The sequence below is a fragment of the Hoplias malabaricus genome, chromosome 7 (assembly GCF_029633855.1).
Source record: "Hoplias malabaricus isolate fHopMal1 chromosome 7, fHopMal1.hap1, whole genome shotgun sequence".
Classification (NCBI taxonomy): domain Eukaryota; kingdom Metazoa; phylum Chordata; class Actinopteri; order Characiformes; family Erythrinidae; genus Hoplias; species Hoplias malabaricus.
The window spans coordinates 27,099,139-27,119,873 of NC_089806.1; positions in this window are offsets into that span (position 1 = coordinate 27,099,139).

Sequence of the window (20,735 nt, forward strand, 5' to 3'; positions counted from 1 at the left end):
CACGCACTCACACATTCACTCACACCTATGGACACTTGATTCACCAATCCACCTACCAACGTGTGTTTTTGAACTGTGGGAGGAAACCCACACAAATATGCTGCAGTTTGCAAGGAGCATGGAGGCGGAAGTGTGTGTAGAGATGTTAAAGATTTATTAAAACAAAGGTAATCAAAGAATAAAATGAGATGAGGGACCAAAAAATACTCAGAGTGAAGAGACAAAAGATAATACAAACAAAACCATATAATACCTAAAGCAAAGCATGTAAGCAGAACACATTCTAAGACATAAAACACTGAATAAAGACACACTACAGAAAGGAATAATAGACTTGCTAAGTAATAAGACCAGATTAAAACAGGCTAAACTACAATAATGATACACAAACAGGAAACAAATAAAAAAATAAGACCTAAAGAAAGAGGCCAGAGCTAGAATAAGAAAATAAGAGACACATGGAATGCAAACAAACCAAAAACCAACAACCTGAATCGTTTTGCTCAAGACCAAGAATACCATGAAAATGAGTAACTCACAAGAACAGCAGCAAAAACAATAAATGAGTTGAAAGATTTTAAACACTAAATTAATGGAGAACACCTGGAAAAGCCTAATGAAGACCAGGGGACGTGGCTATAATGCACATGTGGGAAAAAAACGTGTAGGAAATAAACACGTGGAAGGCCAAAAGGAAAACAAGGAAGAAAACATGGCCAAATATGACAAAAACAAAAATAAAATCCTGTAAAATAGTAATAATAATACAAACCGGATTCCAAAAAAGTTGGGACACTAAACAAATTGTGAATAAAAACTGAATGCAATGATGTGGAGATGTCAATATTGTATTCGTAATAGAACATAGATGACAGATCAAAAGTTTAATCTGAGTAAATGTAACATTTTAAAGGAAAAATATATTGATTCAAAATTTCACAGTGTCAACAAATCCCAAAAAAGTTGGGACAAGTAGCAATAAGTGGCTGGAAAAAGGAAATTGAGCATATAACGAACAGCTGGAAGACCAATTAACACTAATTAGGTCAATTGACAACATGATTGGGTATAAAAAGAGCTTCTCAGAATGTCAGTGTCTCTCTGAAGCAAAGATGGTAAGAGGATCACCAATTCCACCATTGTTGTGCAGAAAGATAGTGCAGCAATACCAGAATGGTTTTACCCAGCGTAAAATAGCAAAGACTTTGAATTGATCATCATCAATCATATATAACATCATCAAAAGATTCAGAGAATCTGGAACAATTGCTGTGCGTAAGGGTGAAGGCCGTAAACTCTACTGGATGCTCGTAATCTCCAGGCCCTTAAACATCACTGCACCTCAAACAGGAATGCCACTGTCAAGGAAATAACAGAATAGGCTCAGGAATACGTCCAGAAAGCATTGTCAGTGAACACAATCCACCGTGCCATCTGCCGTTGCCAGCTGAAACTCTACAGTGCAAAGAGGAAGCCATTTATAAGGACGCTCCACAAGCTCAGATGTTTGCACTGGGCCAGGGGTCTTTTAAAATGGAGTGTGGCAAAATGGAAGACTGTTCTGTGGTCAGATGAGTCACGATTTGAAATTCTTTATGGAACACTGGGACGCCATGTCATCCGGACCAGAGAGGACAAGGATAACCCAAGTTGTTATCAACGCTCCGTTCAGAAGCCTGCATCACTGATGGTATGGGGTTGCATGAGTGCTTGTGGCATGGACAGCTTGCATGTCTGGAAAGGCACCATTAATGCAGAGAACTATGTTCAGGTTCTAGAACAACATATGCTCCCATCTAGACGTCATCTCTTTCAGGGAAGACCCTGCATTTGTCAATAAGATAATGCCAGACCACATTCTGCAGCAATCACAACATCATGGCTACATAGGAGAAGGATCCGGGTACTGAAATGGCCAGACTGCAGTCCAGATCTTTCCCCTATAGAGAACATTTGGCGCATCACAAAGAGGAACGTGCGACAAAGAAGGCCCAAGACGATTGAACAGTTAGAGACCTGTATTAGACATGAATGGGAGAGCATTCCTATTTCTAAACTTGAGAAACTGGTCTCCTAGGTCCCCAGACGTCTGTTGAGTGTTGTAAGAAGAAGGGGGGATGCCACACAGTGGTAAAAAATGGCCTTGTCCCAACTTTTTTGGGATTTGTTGATGCCATAAAATTTTGAAACAACATATTTTTCCCTTAAAATGATACATTCTCTCAGTTTAAACTTTTGATCTGTGATTTGTGTTCTATTCTGAATAAAATATTAGATGTTGGCACCTCCACATCATTGCATTCAGTTTTTATTCACAATTTGTTTAGTGTCCCAACATTTTTAGATTCCGGTCTGTACTAAATGTTATAAAATTGCATGAAAATCTTCTTCTTCTTCATGTTTTGGCTGCTTCCATCCGGGGTCTCCACAGCGGACCAACCGCGATCCATAAACCGATCTGGCACAGTTTTTACGCCCTTCCTGACGCAACCCCCTATATTTATCAGGGCTTTGGGACCAGCACTGCAACGCGATGCATTCCAGTGGCTAGATACACACACTCACACCTGTGAACAATCCTCCAAGTCACCAGTCCACCTACCAACATGCGTTTTTGGACCGTGGGAGGAATCCGGACCACCCGGAAAAAACCCACACGTGGACACGGGGAGAACACAACAAACTCCTCACAGACAGTAACCCAGAGTGGTGGTGCAGCATGAAAATAATACTTCATGAAAATAATACACAATAAACCTGAATCAATAACATTTTCATAATGGTAATAGAAATAATATTAACACGATTAAAAATAATAAAAATAGAAAAGAAAATGATCTGAAAAGTACTTGTTTATCAGAATTACTTTTAGACGTTATTTACTATAAATGAAAATTCCCTACTGCCTTAAATGTGGTCTAAATAAAATTTTGTTCCTTTGTATTTATTCAGTACACTTGGATCTATGAAACTGAAATTAGTCTCCACCTTGATCCCAGTTCATCCCTCCAGTGTGCCTCAAAAGTCTCCATCTTACAAGTTGACAAGAGTGGTTCCTTATGTTTATAATGTAAACCCTAGTTGTATGAATTTTGCTTAACAACTTGATTTTCATTTGAAGTGGTCTTTAATACTGTTATCTAATGCTGCATAATTAGTTTAATTCGTTAATTAGTTTAATATTTTCATTTCTTACCTGCATGAAACAAACAGGCCAAGATAATCAAACGTTGGTAAAACCACTGCCAGTGCTTCAGGGTGCCCTCGTTCTTGTCTGTGTTACCTGCTAGTTCTCTTCTTTCACTTTGGCTGTTGTCATTGGATCAGCCATGTCTCTAAGGCTGCTTCTACCTGCAGTTGTAAATTAAAACTGTATTATATATAATTTGTTTGATCAGAGGACGATGGGCCCCACTTGTGAGTATTGGTTCCTTCCAAGGTTTCTTCCTCCAGCTTCAAGGGAGTTTTACTTTGCCACTGTTGCCTTTGGCTTGCTCACCTGGGGATATTAATTAAAATTTTGTTTTAATTCGCAATTTCTTTAAAGCTGCATTGTGACATCATCAGTTTGTAAAAAGCAGTATGCAAATATATTTGACTTGACATACAAATAGCAGGTGAAGGTTCAATTCTCCATTTATGGCATGAACACTAAACTATACCTGTAAAAGCTTCCAGACACATATTATCTACGTTGGGGACAAGCAATTTATTATGGTGTGTTTGGTTTTCTTTTTGTGGTGAACCTTGTGTGATTTTTGTGGTGTTTAAATTGAGCTTTATTTTGTCAATGTGTGCATATTTGTGGTGGGTTGTGGATTTATTTATTTGTTAATCATTTATTTGTATATGTTGCTTGCGACCTGCTGCTACCTCTAATTGCTGACAGGACCAATAAGGATGATCATTGCCGGGGGAAATTAATTGACGTAATTTTGGGAGGAGGAGTCCTTTGTTTTTAAGGAACTGAAGGAGACCGGAAGGGCAGTGCAAAAGAAAGAAAGAAAGAAAAGAAAGAAAGAAAGAAAGAAAGAAAAAGAAAGAAAGAAAGAAAAAGAAAGAAAGGAAGAAAGCAAGCAAGCAAAAGAGGAGCAAGTGAAGGCAGGCAGTCACGGCATGATGACTAGCGCGTGGATATAGGAAATTGAGTAAAGGAGCTTGACTTGGCGTAGCGGTGGAGAGAATTGGAAATTGAGCCATCGCGAGTGTTCCTGAGAGGGCCAACGAAGTAGTTACCGGACCGAGGAGAGTGGAACTGGCGACGCTGGGGATACGAGACGGGGAGCGCTTGGACGCCCACATCAAAGGCGAGACGCTGCAGACTCTGGGGCTGGTTATGATCAGCCTCAGAATGGTGTGAGTACTGCAGCCTTAATTGTTGTGGCCTGAGTGTCTCCAGCTGCTAAGATTAGTCCGCTAGCGGTTAGTGATAGGTTTTAGCCTCTCGCTTGGAAACTCCAATTTATTTTAATTCATTTTAGTATTTCTAGATTACTGCTGGCTGTTTTATTGTGTATATTAGAGTACTGGAGTGGACGTGACCGAGGGGCGCTTGTGAGACTGGGACCTTGCTACTTAAAGGACTACATGCCGGGGCCCACCAGAATTTCTCTGTTTGTTTCCCCCTTCGCTCTTCTTCCCCTGGACTGGTGTCGAATGAAGGACAGTTTTATTATTGTATTTTATTGACTGCAATTCATTCATTCATTCATTCATTCATTCATTATCTGAAACCGCTTATCCAATTCAGGGTCGCGGGGGTCCAGAGCCTACCTGGAATCATTGGACGCAAGGCGGGAATACACCCTGGAGGAGGCGCCAGTCCAACACAGGGCAACACAAACACACACACACATTCACTCACACACTCACACCTATGGGCACTTTTTGAGTCGCCAATCCACCTACCAACGTGTGTTTTTGGACTGTGGGAGGAAACCGGAGCACCCGGAGGAAACCCACGTGGACACGGGGAGAACACACCAACTCCTCACAAACAGTCACCGGGAGCGGGAATCGAACCCACAACCTCCAGGCCCCTGGAGCTGTGTGACTGCGACACTACCTGCTCACAGATTGGTCTGTGAGTTGCTGGGCAAATTCTGTTTTCCCCTGACCGAACAAGCATTTGGGTAAAGCTGAAAGGGGGCTAAGTTGGGGAGAGCGCATTAGACACTGGGTTTTGTAGTTTGTTTATATATATTTGGTAAATTTGATTTATATTATATTATTTCAACTTTAGGGTTTTAAGTAAGCCCTTCAAACTTGTTACTCCTCCCTCCCCCTGAATATTTTCTTGGTGTGGTCAGCAGGATCAGGGATTGAAATAGAGCCCAGCACTCAGAGATTGATCTTGTTTTTGTGTGTGTTTAATAGAATGATGATGCCAGTGTTTCCTGGTGCCCTTGGGTACCTAAATTTAGAGGTGGTGAAGATGTACATATGGGGGTTGAAAGGAACAAATTCAAGGGCTATTAGAAGTACAGGATTTAACAGAAGCTAAGAAAATACAGATTTTAATGAGTGCTTTAGCTGGGGAAGCAAAGCGAGAAATCAGCCTTTTAGAAGTAGGTGAAAGAGATACCGCAGTAAAAAATTTTCAACAACTAGATGCTCTTTTCGCTGCAGAGGTACCCCTCCCAATTTTAAGAACTCAGTTTTTGTAGCAAGCAGAGGTCTGGAGAAACTTTTAAAAAATTTGTATTACGTTTGCGAGAGCTCTTTTGTAGGTTGCAGGGGCGGAGCCCAGTGGGTACACTTACTGAAGTTCAGCTAAAGGATCAGTTGCTACTGGGGTTGGAAGATGGACCTTTTCAACGAGCATTACAGACTTATGCACGCCGACCGCCTGCGGCCAAGTTCACTGCCATCAAGAGGGCTTATTGTTGGAGATGGAATATGGGCCTAATTAGGTATGATATAGCCTGTACAGTAATGCAAGAGTCAGTCTCAGTCCCTGCATCAACAGGCCCAGTGGAAGGCGGAATTAAAGAGAGAATTAATGGAAGAAATGCATGGAGAAATGCACAAAATGACGCAACAGGTAATTCAAGAGCTACGGCCCATGCTACAAGAGACTAATTCTGCTGTCACTTCCTCCCAACAGAACGCTCGTCGAGCAGTGTCTCCTGGAGTAGCACGCAGGAGGGAATTCCAGGACCCCGATCAGTGGGATTCAGATGGTAAGCCCTTTTGCCGGCGTTGTAAGTGTGTAGGCCATTTTGCTAGGGCCTGTGGCAGGCCTTCCACTGCTGGACCATTATTAAACTAGCTTGCCCTGCTGCAGAGGGTTGCTTTCATCAACATGCCCCTTAGTTGAACTTTTGATTATGTAAAATGTGTTGGTCTGCTTGATACAGATTCCCAAATAACCTTAATGCGACTTAGCATGTTACAAGAGTTATTCCCACAATACCAACTAGGCCAAGGTCCTGTCCTTACCCTTAGGGCTGCAAATGGACTGGGGATCCCTTATGTAGGCTATGGCACAAGTACTTTTGAAATTTCAGGAATGTTGATGGAAGGTTGTTATCATACAAGATGAGTGTTCTGCCCATCCTTTAATTGTGGGTATGAATGTTTTATCACAATGCTGGAGTGTTGTTTGAGGATCAGAGGTTACTGACACATGCTCCTGCAGATAACCGGAATTCCAACAAGGTGCCGTGTGCCATCGGATTATTGCTCATACCCAGACTGATGGATATGTGGGGTATGTGAGGCCAGCCTGTCAGTGGAAGATTCAGCTCCCACCTCAAAGTGAAAAAATTTTGGGCTCAAATAGGGACAGGGCCCCAAGGGAGGAAGTATTATAGTTTAGTGGAACCGCTAGTGGGACAGACCAGTGTGGGTGTCGCCAGAACCCTTGATGTGGTAAGACATGGACGCATTCCAGTTCGCTTGAGTGATGTGCATCCCTATAGTGTGTTTGTAGGGAAGTTTCAGAAGTTAGGCAAGTTGTATGAGGTATCAGAGGCTGATGTGTAGAAAGGATCTGCGCTTGGTGGCCGAACAAGAGAGGATTGTTGATGTGCACCTGATTGAGGCTGCGCCTGCGGGACGAGGAACGTCAGTCATCGAGGTTGGTCAGTTGTGTGAGCATGCAGATTTAACAACACAACAGTGCGATGAATTCAGTGCCTTGTTGAGGAAATGGAGTAGTGTTCTTGCACAGGATGATGAGGATTTTGGGCACACCGATGCAGTTCAGCACAGAATACCCTCAGGGAATGCTCCACCTATTAGAGAACGGTTCCGTCCATTACCCCCTAAAATGTATCAAGAGATGAGGGTCTTGCTGGCCGATATGTTAAGTAAGGGGGTAATCTAATCACAGAAAGCTCTAGCCTTTGGGCTGCACCTGTTATGGTGAAGAGAGATGGAAGTTGGAGATTGTGTCGACTATCGAAAGTTGAATGCTATGACATCAAAGGATGCATTCCCTCTTCCTAGAGTTGAAGAGACTCTAACTACTTTGACGAAAGCAGAATGGTTCAGTACCCTTGATTTAGCAAGTGGTTACTGGCAAGTTGGTGTACATTCAGAGGAGCAGGCTGCAAGACTGCATTTACTACTCCTCTGGGCCTTTTCCAATTTTGTTGGATGCCTTTTGGACTTTGTAATGCCCCAGCAACTTTTCAGTGTTAGATGCAGCATTGTTTACATGGACATGTGACTGAATTTTTATTTGTGTGCCTTGATGACATTATTTTTTCTTCAGACTTTTGTGCCCATTTGAACCATTTGGAGCGTGTTTTTGAAAGGCTCTCTCATTTTGGGTTGAAACTCCCTTCTGACAAGTGCAAACTGTTCCAGAATCAGGTGAAATTTTTGGGCCACCTGGTTGATAGCAGTGGTGTCCATCCTGATCCAGAGAAGGTGGTAGCCGTCCAAAAATGGCCCATTCCTGCCACAGTGAAAGAGGTGAGGGATTTCCTGAGTCTAGCTGGCTATTACTGATGGTTTATGTCTGGTTTTGCCAAAATTGCTCAGCCTTTAAATGCCTTAATTGGGCATTCTCCAGCCCGAAGAACACCCAAGATAATTGAGTGGACACAGAATTGCCAAACTGCATTTGAAGAGCTTAAGGCATGTCTCACTCAAGCCCCAGTTTTGGCATATACTGATTTTTCTTTACCTTTCATCCTGTATACAGATGCTAGTAATCAAGGATTAGGAGCCGTGTTGTCCCAAGTTCAAGGACAAGAACGTGTAATCGCATATGCTAGCCGGAGTCTTCACCCAAATGAGCAAGCGATATGATGCTAATTATAGCTCTTGAGCTGGAACTATTGGCACTCAAGTGGGCTATTACTCAAAAGTTCAGGGATTATTTGATGGGAGCTAAGTTTACAGTTATGACTGATAATAACCCTGTAGCATACTTGCAGACGGCGAAGCTAGGGGCAACGGAAAAAAGATGGGTGGCACAGCTGGCAAGTTTTGACTTTCAGGTCAAATATCGGGCTGGCCGGGAGAACGGTAACGCTGATGCTCTGTCCAGGTTTCCGTTTTTCCCGTCTAGACAGAGTGAAGTGGAAGTGGTGTGTGAGTTGCCGGTTCAACCTCCGCTTGTTGAGGACTCCTTGTACTGTGATAGGGAACAGTGGGTGGAGGACCAACAGAAGGACTGTGACATAGTCCTTGTGAAGAGGTATGTGGAGACAGGCAATTTTCCTAGGATTGTGGAGAGGAAAGAGTTGACAGACCGTACTGCAGTTGCTCCAGCAAAGGCCTAAGTTACAATGTAAAGATGGTGTTTTATATAGAGCAATCACTGACCCACAAACGAATGAGTTGCACTTTCAGATTGTGTGTCCAGCTCTACACAAGGAACGGGTTTGGAGGTGCTATCATGGAGCTGCTGGTCATCCTGGGGTGGACAAGACAGTTCTTCATCTTCAATGCCATTTTTATTGGCCCCAAATGGAGGAAGAAATGCGTAAGGTCCTACAGAACCTACAGAAGAGTAGGGTTGAGACTAAAGCTCCTTTGAAGCCTATTTCTGTGTCTTTTCCTTTAGAAATTATTGCACTGGATATCCTTTCCTTGGGCAGGCCCAGTGACACGTACCCCAACATCTTGGTAGTGATATATATGTTCACCCGGTATGCTTGGGCAATACCCACTAGGGATCAGACCGCTCTCACTACTGTCCGTGCGTTATGGTCTCAGGTGATTCAGGTTTTTGGTTGTCCGTTAAGGTTCCATTCGGACCAGGGTCCCAATTTTGAAGCAGACCTCTTCAGACATCTTTGTGAGTTATATGGAGTTACTAGGAGCAGAACAACCATTCTGCTGGAAATGGTAGAGTAGAGAGGATGAACCAGACAGTGTTGCATCTGTTACGTGGGCTGGGGGAGGAAAAGCAAGGTCGCTGGCCCGAGTTTCTTCCAGAACTGATGCATGCCTATAATAATACGGAACATCGTGCCACGGGATATTGCCCTTCTTTTTTGATGTTTGGGAGGGTAATGAGAACCCCAGTAAATGTAGGGTTGGGAGTAGCTGAGGTCCAGCTTAAATGGGATTGGCACGGGTGGGTGCAAGATCACCACCAGAAATTGATATGGGCTTATGCACGGGCAAAACAGAATGGATGAGGTCGCAGGAGAGATGGCTCAGGTGTATAATCGGTCAGCTCTAACTAGTCCACTATTACCTGGTCAAAGGGTCCTGATTAGAGAAACAGACACAGGCAAGGGAAGGGAAAACTTTGTAGGTGGTGGAATCCCAGGCCCTATGTAATAGTGAAACTAGTGGGAGAGATGGTGTTAGTGTATGAGGTACGTTCCGAACAAGGAAATATTAAAAAAAGTGCTACATAGAAATGCCACTAAACCTTGGGAGGGTTTAGTGGAGACTCCTCCTCAAGTATCAAATCCAAAGTCTGGTGCAAAGGGAGGGCAAGAGGGCCCTTTGCCTTATAGTACTTGGGTGACTTTGGGAGGGGAGCTGGCAAGACCGAGGGAAGGGGAGCTATTGCGCTGTTCCACTCTGGCAAACATTGGAACTAGACCTTTATGCTATCGGTGAATACTAGATGGCAGGGACTTCTAATATTTCAGTGTGGGGGGGTTGGGGACAAGCTATTTATTATGGTGTGTTTGGTTTTCTTTTTGTGGTGTTTAAATTGAGCTTTATTTTGTCAATGTGTGCATATTTGTGGTGGGTTGTGGATTTATTTTTTTGTATATGTTGCTTGGGGCAATTAATTGACGTAATTTTGGGAGGAGGAGACTTTTTTTTTTTTAGGGAACTGATGGAGAGCAGAAGGGCAGCAAAAAAAAGGAAAGCAGAAGAGGAACAAGGGAAGGCAGGCGGTCACGGCGTGACGACTAGCGCGTGGATATAGGAAATTGAGTAAAGGAGCTTGACTTGGCGTAGCGGCGGAGAGATTTGGAAATCGAGCCGTCGCCAGTGTTCCTGAGAGGGCCAACGAAGTAGCTACCGGACTGAGGAGAGTGGAACTGGCAACGCTGGGGATACGAGACAGGGAACGCTTGGACGCCCACATCAAGGGCTGCAGACTCTGGGGCTGGTTGCGATCAGCCTCGGAACGGTGTGAGTACTGCAGCCTTAATTGTTGTGGCCAGCTGCTAAGATTAGTCTGCTAGAAGTTAGTGATAGGTTTTAGCCTCTCGCTTGGAAACTCCAATTTATTTTAATTCATTTTAGTAGTTCTAGATTACTGCCGGCTGTTTTATTGTGTATTTTAGAGTACTGGAGTGGACGTGACCAAGGGGAGCTTGAGACTGGGACCTTGCTACTTAAAAGACTACATGCCGGGGCCCCACCAGAATTTCTGTATGTTTCCCCCTTCGCTCTTCTTCCCCTGGACTGGTGTCGAATGGAAGGACAGTTTTATTATTGTATTTTATTGATTGCAATTCTCAATTGAGAAATTCATTTTTATGTATTTTTGGAATAAATAACTTTATGACTGGAATTTAGATTGGTCTGTGAGTTACTGGGCAAATTCTGTTTTCCCCTGACCGAACAAGCTTTTGGGTAAAGCCAAAAGGGGTCTAAGTTGGGGAGAGTGCATTAGACAGTTTGGGTTTTATAGTTTGTTTATACATATTTGGTAAATTTTATTTAAATTATATTATTTCAACTTCAGGTTTTTAGGTAAGCCCTTCAACCATGTTACTTCTCCCTCCCCCCGAACAAATACACATGGGGATTTACATTATATTTGTACAATACCACAATGTTAGCTACTACCCACACTGTTGGGTATCTTATGTTTTGTGTAAAATTCCAAACAAGTTGTATAGTCTAGATTTTTACAACATGAAAACTGGATTCTGTATATCCATGGGGGTTTATACAGTAGTCATTCTCTTAATGCTAAAAACATGCCTTCTCTAGATTTGTTTGATCAGGTTAAATGTGTTTTCAGCCAGCAGTGAGTACAGACCTGCACAAAAATATTAGGCAAGATAATTTGTATTCTCGATTGGTGACCTCTTCAGGGTGTGTTCCTGCCTTGTGCCCAGTGATTCCAGGTAGGCACCGGACAGACCTCAACCCTGAACTGGATAAGAAAATGAATGAATAAATTAATTAATTTGTATTAACAATTAGTTTAGTGCTTGAATAAATGTATTAATAGTTACAATAAATGCAAATAATATTAATATAGTAAAAGTGGATTTTTAAATCAGATTCACACTTGATTTAACATAATGAAGTATGTATTAACTTGTAAAACTAGGTATTGGATGATAACCTCAATATTTGACAGCTACGATGAGAGCATTAGACAGGGTTAAACCAACACATCCACACAGAATATCACTTACTGTACATTCTCTGAATTTTGTCACTGTTGTGGTACCATCAAGGGTACATATTTGTACCTTTAATTAGGGAAAATAAAATAAGGTACAATTATTATAATTGTAGATTTTAAAATTGTGTTTATTAGTTTCATTTCCAGGACTTTTATTATGTATTTTTTATGTGACACAGTTCTATAATGAAAGATTACAAACATGAGAAGAGAATATAATGCACCTTTAAGGAACAAAATTGGACTTTAAACACGGTTGCACCTTTAAAGTTACATTTTCAGTTTGTACCTTTAGTGACAAATATTGTACCTCTACTTTACCTTTTTTTTGAGAGTCTAATGTTTTTTTTTTTAACCTAATAGGAGTGTTTAATTTGGATATTTTAAGAGCAAATAAACTCTTCTTGCTCAGATACATAACTTTTCAAATCTTATTTTCTCAGGTGACTAAAACGATTGCACAGTACTATAGATGAGGAGGGGGTTAGAACAGGAAATTCTAGCACTGTTGACCACATCGCGGTTGTTTCCCCAGTGAGTGCAATGTCACTGTTTCCCCCGTGGAGAGATATGCTCTGTGGAAATGGTAAAGTCCCACTCGTGAAACTGACCATTATAAATAAGATCGTTAAGTGGAAGATGATCAGAAGTAGCTGAAGAAGAGACGAAGAAGATACATTCACAAATCAGGAAGATTCAACCATGAAGACCTACTGCTTCACTGCCATTGCTGTTTTTCTCTTTGCCTACTTTTCACTCTCTCTCTGTCAGAGTAAGATTTATAATGTTTTCATGTATTCATATTTCTTTGGTTGTATTGCACTGATTCAAAACATTTTCATTTAACTTTGTGAAGTACCATGCTAACATTTTAAGATGTGGTTTCATTGTTAAATTGTTGCTTATGCAATGTTAAAAGAGAAATATTTTTTAACTTCATATTCAGATGGTGACAATCCCGAAAAGTGCTGTTTCAAAGACAACTATATCTCTTCACCAATACCCAGACATGCTGTTTTGCGTTATGAGACAACAAGAGCCTCCTGCACAGACTCTGGAGTCATGTAAGCATTTTACACATTCATATTCCTTGTATTGTGCAGGAAAACCTTGTACCTACCAAAATGGCACCTTTTCACTATATTATAGTAGGGAATTGTGATATCACATTGACTTACATGGAAAGTCAATGACAATTTTACTTTTTCTGGAAATTACTCAATCATTTGTGATCCAGTACTATTGGCCCACACATTATGACAGCAGGTTAATGGCAGCTAGCATTCAAATAAAAAATATGCAAATTCACTGTAAGGAAATCATTGCTAATCAAACATTTTCTTTCTCTATGATGCCACAGATTCCACACAGTGAAGCAAAGGCAGATTTGTGCTGATCCCAATCAGCAATGGGTGAGAAGATTAATGAGAATCGTGGAGAACAAAATGAAGAACACAGCCGGTTTGACAGGATCTGGAGGCAGCACTGCCCCTATAAGCTAAAAACATAGACAAGGCCTTCTCAGTCTCTTCTGCTTTCCTGTCTTCAGTAGTTGCTTTGCAACTAGACATATCTCCTTTATGTGCACCTATCTTTGTTATAAATGTATAATGTTAGCCAATATTTGTGGACTTCTATGAAGCCTGTTAACTGTTTCATAACTATTTAATCTTTCATTGTTTTAAATTATTATTTAGCTTTTTTGATGGACAATAAAAAAAATATATGAATTCATAAATTTAGCGCAGCCACATTTCATTTTATGTGACAGTGATCTAATCTAAAAACTTGTGAAATCAGAACTCAAATAGGAGATTTTTCATTACACACGCAAACCAGCACAAAGCACACCTAATACCACCACCAATATGTCAGTGTCACTGCAGTGCTGTGAATGATGTAACACCCAAATAATAATGTAGGTGTGCCATTGAATAAGAGGATGCAGGGGGCTAACACAACATGCGGAGCAACAGCTGGGCTACAGTGTGTAACTGAGAAACTACATAGCACACCAGTGTGCAAAGTCTAGGCTTCACTATGAGGTTAAACTGCCAAGCTATGGTAGAGGTACATTATTTTCTCTAGAGGTGAATATTTGTAGATTTCATTACAGAAACGTGAAAAAAAAAAAAAAAGAACATAATACAAGCCCTGGATATGAAATAGGGCATATGAAATCAGTAATTTATTGTCTGAAACCACTTATGTTCAGGGTAGCACTGGGTCTGGAGCCTACCCGGAATCATTGTGTGCAAGGCAGGAACACAAACTGGAGGGGTCACCAGTCCTTCACAGGGCGACACACACTCATACATTCACTCACACCCGCGGACACTTGATTCACCAATCCAATTACTTGATCTGTAATTGTCAATACAAAATGTCAGACATTCTAACTTCATACTCAATATAAATTTATTTAAAAGCAGTTACTTAAAGATACCTACCTCTAAAGATGAAATTCTTCTTGTGCCTTACTGAAGATTTCCAAGCAGGACTAAATTTAATTGAAAAAAAGCTCATATCATCAAGACATCATATTTCTACCAACATTCATCTTTCTCACCAATAAATATAGACTGCATAATGGATCGGCTTTATAAGGACGCTAAAAGAGTTGGACAGAGCTATCATCTTGGGGTAAATGAGGCATTTATGAGAAGATACTGAAATAATCCTCCCTACATATCCTTTTTGAGCAGTGTGTATAGCAGCTATGTAATATTTCTCCCATGGTGTGTCTGTTGCACTGGCATTGCTAATCGCACTTTTTGAGAGAGGAATATTTATATATTGGGAAAGCATATGTAGGGTAAGTATAACTTAATTAGGCAAATAATGTTACATTAAAGAGTTATCCATAGGGGTATAAAATCAAGAGCATTGGATGCCACTGTTGCAATAAGTCAGTTTTTTAAATTTGGTCCGTCAACTTAGAGTAGTATTATTAAAAAGTCGAAGCATTTAGGAACCACAGCAACTCAGGCCAAGCAAGCTGCATGCAAGCCATACATCATAAAGCATGCCAAGCATCAGATGGATTAGTGTAAACCAGTGGAAAATATGGGAACTACATTTTTCATAATGCCCCAGCATATTTCCAAAAGCTTGAGCATCTCTTTCAGTCAGAGCTAGTGCTAGTTTCACTTTTTGCACAGAATAAAGGACATTCATAAATATTTCAAAGTAAGTCAGCAACACAACAGACAACTTTTAGCAGGCTTTAATTTACCAAAAATACACATTATAGCATTAAATGCAGCTGTCTAAATCTGTCTAATACAGTCTCCTATTATGCATTTTCATATGCAAATGCATTTTCTAAGGACTGCTGCTGACCTGTGTTGGGGTGCTTCTTTGTGGTTGTTTGAATTAAGTCAGTGTTCTTTGGCATGCCTTAAGCTGGGGTTGCACTACATGACGATTTTATATATTTTTACCTCGAAATCACGTTTCAGACCAGTCGCAGCATATTTTTCTGACAAAAAATTTGGAAGTAGTTCTGGTGTAAATTCTCCACCAACTCTAGGCTGAACGAGTCCCTTCAACAGCCAATGAAAACAGAAAGTAAACACAGGCACATTCAGCGGAACTCTATAGTAGAGGACGGATTAAACAGTAAATTTATGAACAATTACAATATATTATATAGTGATGGATGCACAAGTCCCCAAATAACGAGTATTACCAGTAGGAGAACGTGGTAGGCCACACAACACGCTGTTACAGCCTTTATTACAACTGAATTCTAATTCAGAACACAACTACGTGCTATTCTACTAAGCTTCAGCATCTGCTGCAGTGTGTAGAGACCACGCTAACTATGTTTTCCCATCCACGAACCAAAGACATTTATACATGTCTTTTTTCTTTGTGGATCCACACAAATAGCAGCACAAATAATAACCACAGCAAGTTGTACGTCCAAATTTATCTGTGTCTCAGTCTTCAGATTTCCACTTTTAAATTTAAGTCTTCAGAGTCTGGAAGTCATACAGTAATGAAAGTTCAACATATTTATGATAATTATTAAAATTCTTGAACAATATATATATATCATTGATTTAAGGAAAAAAAACTATTTTCTACAACATAATTAAATTAAATACAACAAAATATGAAAAGAACTATGAAAAAAAAATTTTATTCCTGCTTGTGGCTAATTATGGGTTGGGCTGCAGACTTTAGCCAGAACCAGATGTTTTTCACGCTCCATATATAGCATATATAGCACCATATATTTTGAAACGGAGGAATTATTCTGCTGTTACATTAAAGACGAACATACTTGACCGATTTCACTATTTAATTTAAAAATATGGTCAAGGACAGTGCAACATATGCTGAGATTTTTTATGCACATTGAGAAAATGGGAGAGGGTGTTCTAAGGCTAATATAAGTAAGTATGGGAAACCACAGCTGGACAGTAACTTTTATGTGACACGTATCTGTTATCTACCTGTTAGGTATGAAGAAACAAAATTTATAGTGAACTAAAATAAAAATATATCAGATTCTGATATCCCCTGTATATATGTTTGATGCATTGGAAGAAAAGAAAAAAACAAACAAAAACCTACATTCTTTCTTCGTTTTTCTATTGCAGAATTAGAAATGGAAAATCAATTAAGTGTGCAGTATACGGGCTGGCTTGGTATTACTGCTTGAAGAAATTTCTTGTAGCCTTTTAAAATCAGTATTTAATATTTGGGCGTCACTGAATAATTTACTTAGTTGGCTTGGATACTGCCTAAATGTTATTTGGATACTGTGACTGGATGCTAACAAATGCAAGATTGTGATTGGTTTAGAATATAACTAAGAAGGACCCCATAAGGAATAGGGGAGTATTAATAAAGAAGCTCATAAGCAATACAAAGCCACTCAGATGCTGTTTTTTACAATGACAAAAGACAAAGCACAGTACTTTGTCACCACTCAGGATTTGCTCTTGAGAAATTTTAGTCTTCACCCCTATTCTGTTTGTGGTGCTGACATGAGTGGATCAGACACAGCAGTGCTGCTGGAATTTTTAAACTCCTCAGTGTCATTACTGGACTGGACTAGCCAAAAGTACACAGCCAAAAGCGTCCTGTGGGCTGTGCCCTAAGACAACGAATGAAGGACCTGGACAAGACTAATACAATGTGTGCAGGACCAGATAAGTTTTGCATCTACAAATTGGACAAACAGGGTAGGTTTGTCTAATAGAGTAGCCATGGAGTTGGCATATGAAAGTATTTTACTGACAAAAGCATTTAAAATAAAATAACAGGGTTGAATGAAGAAACTTCAATCAAAGCTTATGAATGACCATTTCTTACATTTTTATGTGTGCAATTTTCATATTAATTAATTTATTTTCATACTTATAATTCAGTTTACATTATTCCAGTGCTTTTATTTATATATATTTAGTATTTCAAGTTAAACATTTCAGCCTTAGGAAATTAAACTTTTAAAATTCAATGGTATTGCAGCAGGTAGTGTCGCAGTCACACATCTCCAGATACCTGGAGGTTGTGGGTTCAAGTCCTGCTCTGGGTGACTGTCTGTGAGAAGTTTGGTGTGTTCTCCCAGTGTCCGCGTCGGTTTCCTCCGGGTGCTCCATTTTCCTCCCAAAGTCCAAAAACACATTGGTAGGTGGGTTAGCGACTCAAATGTGTCCATAGGTATGAGTGAATGTGTGTTGCCCTGTGAAGGACTGGTGCCCCCTCCAGGGTGTATTCCCAGTGATTCCAGGTAGTCTCTGGACCCACCGTGACCCTGAACTGGATAAGGGGATTCAGACAATTTAACTTTTAAAATTCAAACTTTAAAATTTGTACATCTGCATCCAGGATCTAAAGGAAAATTAGTGGCGCATGGATGGCACAAAAGAGAAGATTCTGTTACACATAGGCTTTTTTCCATTTAATTGCCTTCAATGAATAAAGAGGATGCTTCGCTCCGAGGGAAAATTAACCAAAGAGTAAGTGGATGTCTGGGTTTACTCAGCGGTGTAATCTTTATGAAGGTATTCACTTTGATATTCAGCTATTGAACATGGTTCAACTTTTTGTAGAATCTTACCCCTTATCTTTTAAAAATATAGGTGTGTTGTGATCACCCGATTTAAATTAAAGTGTCAGGATTTCATCATAAACCTGTTACATTTTTCACAGTTAATCAAAAAAAGTTAAATTAAGTGGATGTCTGGTTTCACTCAGCAGTGTAATCTTTATGAAGGTAGTTCTTGTTATTTAATCATTTTTGAGCTATTTTTTTTATAACACAAGACTGCAGTTCTAGCTAATATTGTTTAAATTCTACATGAAGTACTAATGTTTTACAGGGGTCAAGCTATACACGCTTTGGAAAGTGACGGTCAAACCATCCAAAAAGTATAAAATAATAATAATAACCTCAAACATAAAACTTATAACTTGCAAATTAAATATCCAGCTCTAATGTTTGTGCTCCATGAGTTTTGTGTGAGAGTTTCAGTCAAAAATTCAGTCAAATTTGTTGATGGATGGAGAAATTATCCCTAGAGTACAAGAGAGACCAGTGAAGAGTTTAGGTAGACAGTATAGTGCAGTGCTCAACAATACTGAACAAGTTGTGGGACTAAAACCTGAACTGGTGAAGGCTGTTAATAGCATTGATAGATCATGTTTGCCAGGGAAGTTGAAATTGTGGTCTCTGCAGTTTGGCTTACATGCCTTGTATTAGATGGCCATTGACAGTTTATGACGTTTTGATCACAGAAGTAGAGAGAATGGAATGGGTTATGAACAAGGCTATAAGGAAGTGGCTAGGGGTGCCGCAGTGTTTAAGTAGCGAGGCATGGTATAGGAGAGGGGTACTGGAGATCCATGGACAGCTTTTAGTAAGGCCACATCACCAGTGAGAAGGCAAATGATGACTAAATTTATTCGCGCACAGGTAGAGGACGCACCATGCGCAACAACAGCATCACAGGCAAAACAAGGCCAGTGGCTTCAATTCGAGAATCTAGAGAAGCAGAAGATTTCTTGGCAAGAGTTGTGGGTGATGGAAGCAAGTTATACTAAGTTTTTGCTGGGAGCAAGTTAGGATGACCTTCCAACAAGACCCTAGTTGTGGATTATGTACAGGGGTTGGCACGCAGAAGCATATTCTATCAGCTTATAAAGTTAGATTGTCACAGGGTCCAAATACATGGAGATACACAAATACATACATAAGGTGCTAGGGGTTTTAGCATGTTTGTTGGTCAGCAAACTGCTAGAGGTTAATGCACTGGCAAATGGCTGTAGTAATACTATAGTTAGGTTTGTGCATGAGGGGAAATGTTTTCGAGGACATGCTCAGGCTACAAATATAGATGAGGCGAAGCACAAGATTAGACATTGCTGGTGGGCATAGGAAAAAAGCTGCAGGTCCCAGAGTGCATTGTATTAACTATGCTGAAGGCATACATGATGCTCTATTCAGAAAGTAAACTGATAGTTTTTTTCATAGAGTTAACGGTTCCATTGGAGGGTGCAGTAGATGAAGCATTCATAAGGAAATAGCCGACTTGGCGGCTGAGGTGAGGGAATGTGGGTGGCAGGCACATGAAAGTCTGGTGGAGATAGGTGTTAGGGGATTTGTAGCCAAGTCTGCCACATCCCAGCTTTGCAATTTGGCAATCAGGGGCCGGACACTAAGGGCAGCTGTGAAGGAGTTGAGAAATAGTTAAAAAGTCTAGTCAGTGGTTGTGGATAAGGAGAGTACACATTACTTGGGGAAATGCACTGTAGAGATGCCATTGTGATTGTTGGTGATAAACACATGGAACTGGTGGCATTAAGCATGTATTAACAGTGCCAGTGGGGTTAGGTACAGCCTTAGTCAAAAGGGAGGCCAGTGTGGATTTACAGTTGTTGATATTAAAGGATAAGGTAGGACCTTGCAGGTGGGGGGTCAGGTACACCAGACTTCACTGATTAGCATTCTGGGGGTGTTGTGGTCTTAATTCAGCGAAACACCAACAAGTGGAAGTGCCTACCTAATGACCCCTGTGAAAAGCTAGTTTACAGTGGGTGGTTTGGGTACTCATGGGCAGGGCTCAGTGAGTAACCGTAGTTGTTAAGGATAGCTGTAAGATCATAAACGGCCACAGCAACTTTAGTGTTGAGGTTTAGGATTCAACAGGAAATTTGTGGCTGCAGGTAGGAGTGTGGTGGGCCCTATGTAAAGCTTTAATGGATTGGCAAAGGATATTTTACATCTTATCTTGTGTATGATTATAATTAAAGTAAGCTTTAATTAATTTTTTGTCATTCAACCTTGGTATTTTATTTCTAATTCTTTTGTCAGGAAAATACTTTCATATTGGCAGTGTTAAAAAAAAATAAAATTTAAAAAATCTTGCATTGACCTCTACTGAACTTAATCAAAGTAAAAAACAACATTTCAATGTACTTCCATGTACTTTGCTATTCAGCTATTGAATATGGTTCAACTTTTTGTAGAATCTTACGCCTTTAAAAATATAGGTGTGTTGTGATCACCCAATTTAAATTATAGTGTCAGGATTTCATCACAAACCTGCTCTCTTGCAATGTTCATTTTTTCACAGTTAATCAAACACACTTCCCAGCATTGTGGGCCAGTCCCCTTTTACAATATTCTAACCAGTCTTGAAGGTAAATGGTAGTGCACAACTTCCTCTGATGTGACTGAAACTAGCTGCAAATCTGCAGATGCAGCAGTGTAATATATGAGCAAGACATGTGGTATTCTGTCTTTGTGACCCTTGCTAGTCAACACATAAAACATAATACTGAACACAGAAGAAAATAAATGCTATAAATCCCAGTTTACTATCTCTTTTTTGACACTCAGCCCAATATAGCAAACAGAAACATGGATAATAGCAAAATAGCACCACAAACATGGACATATTTTCTAGAGGGCAATGGTTCA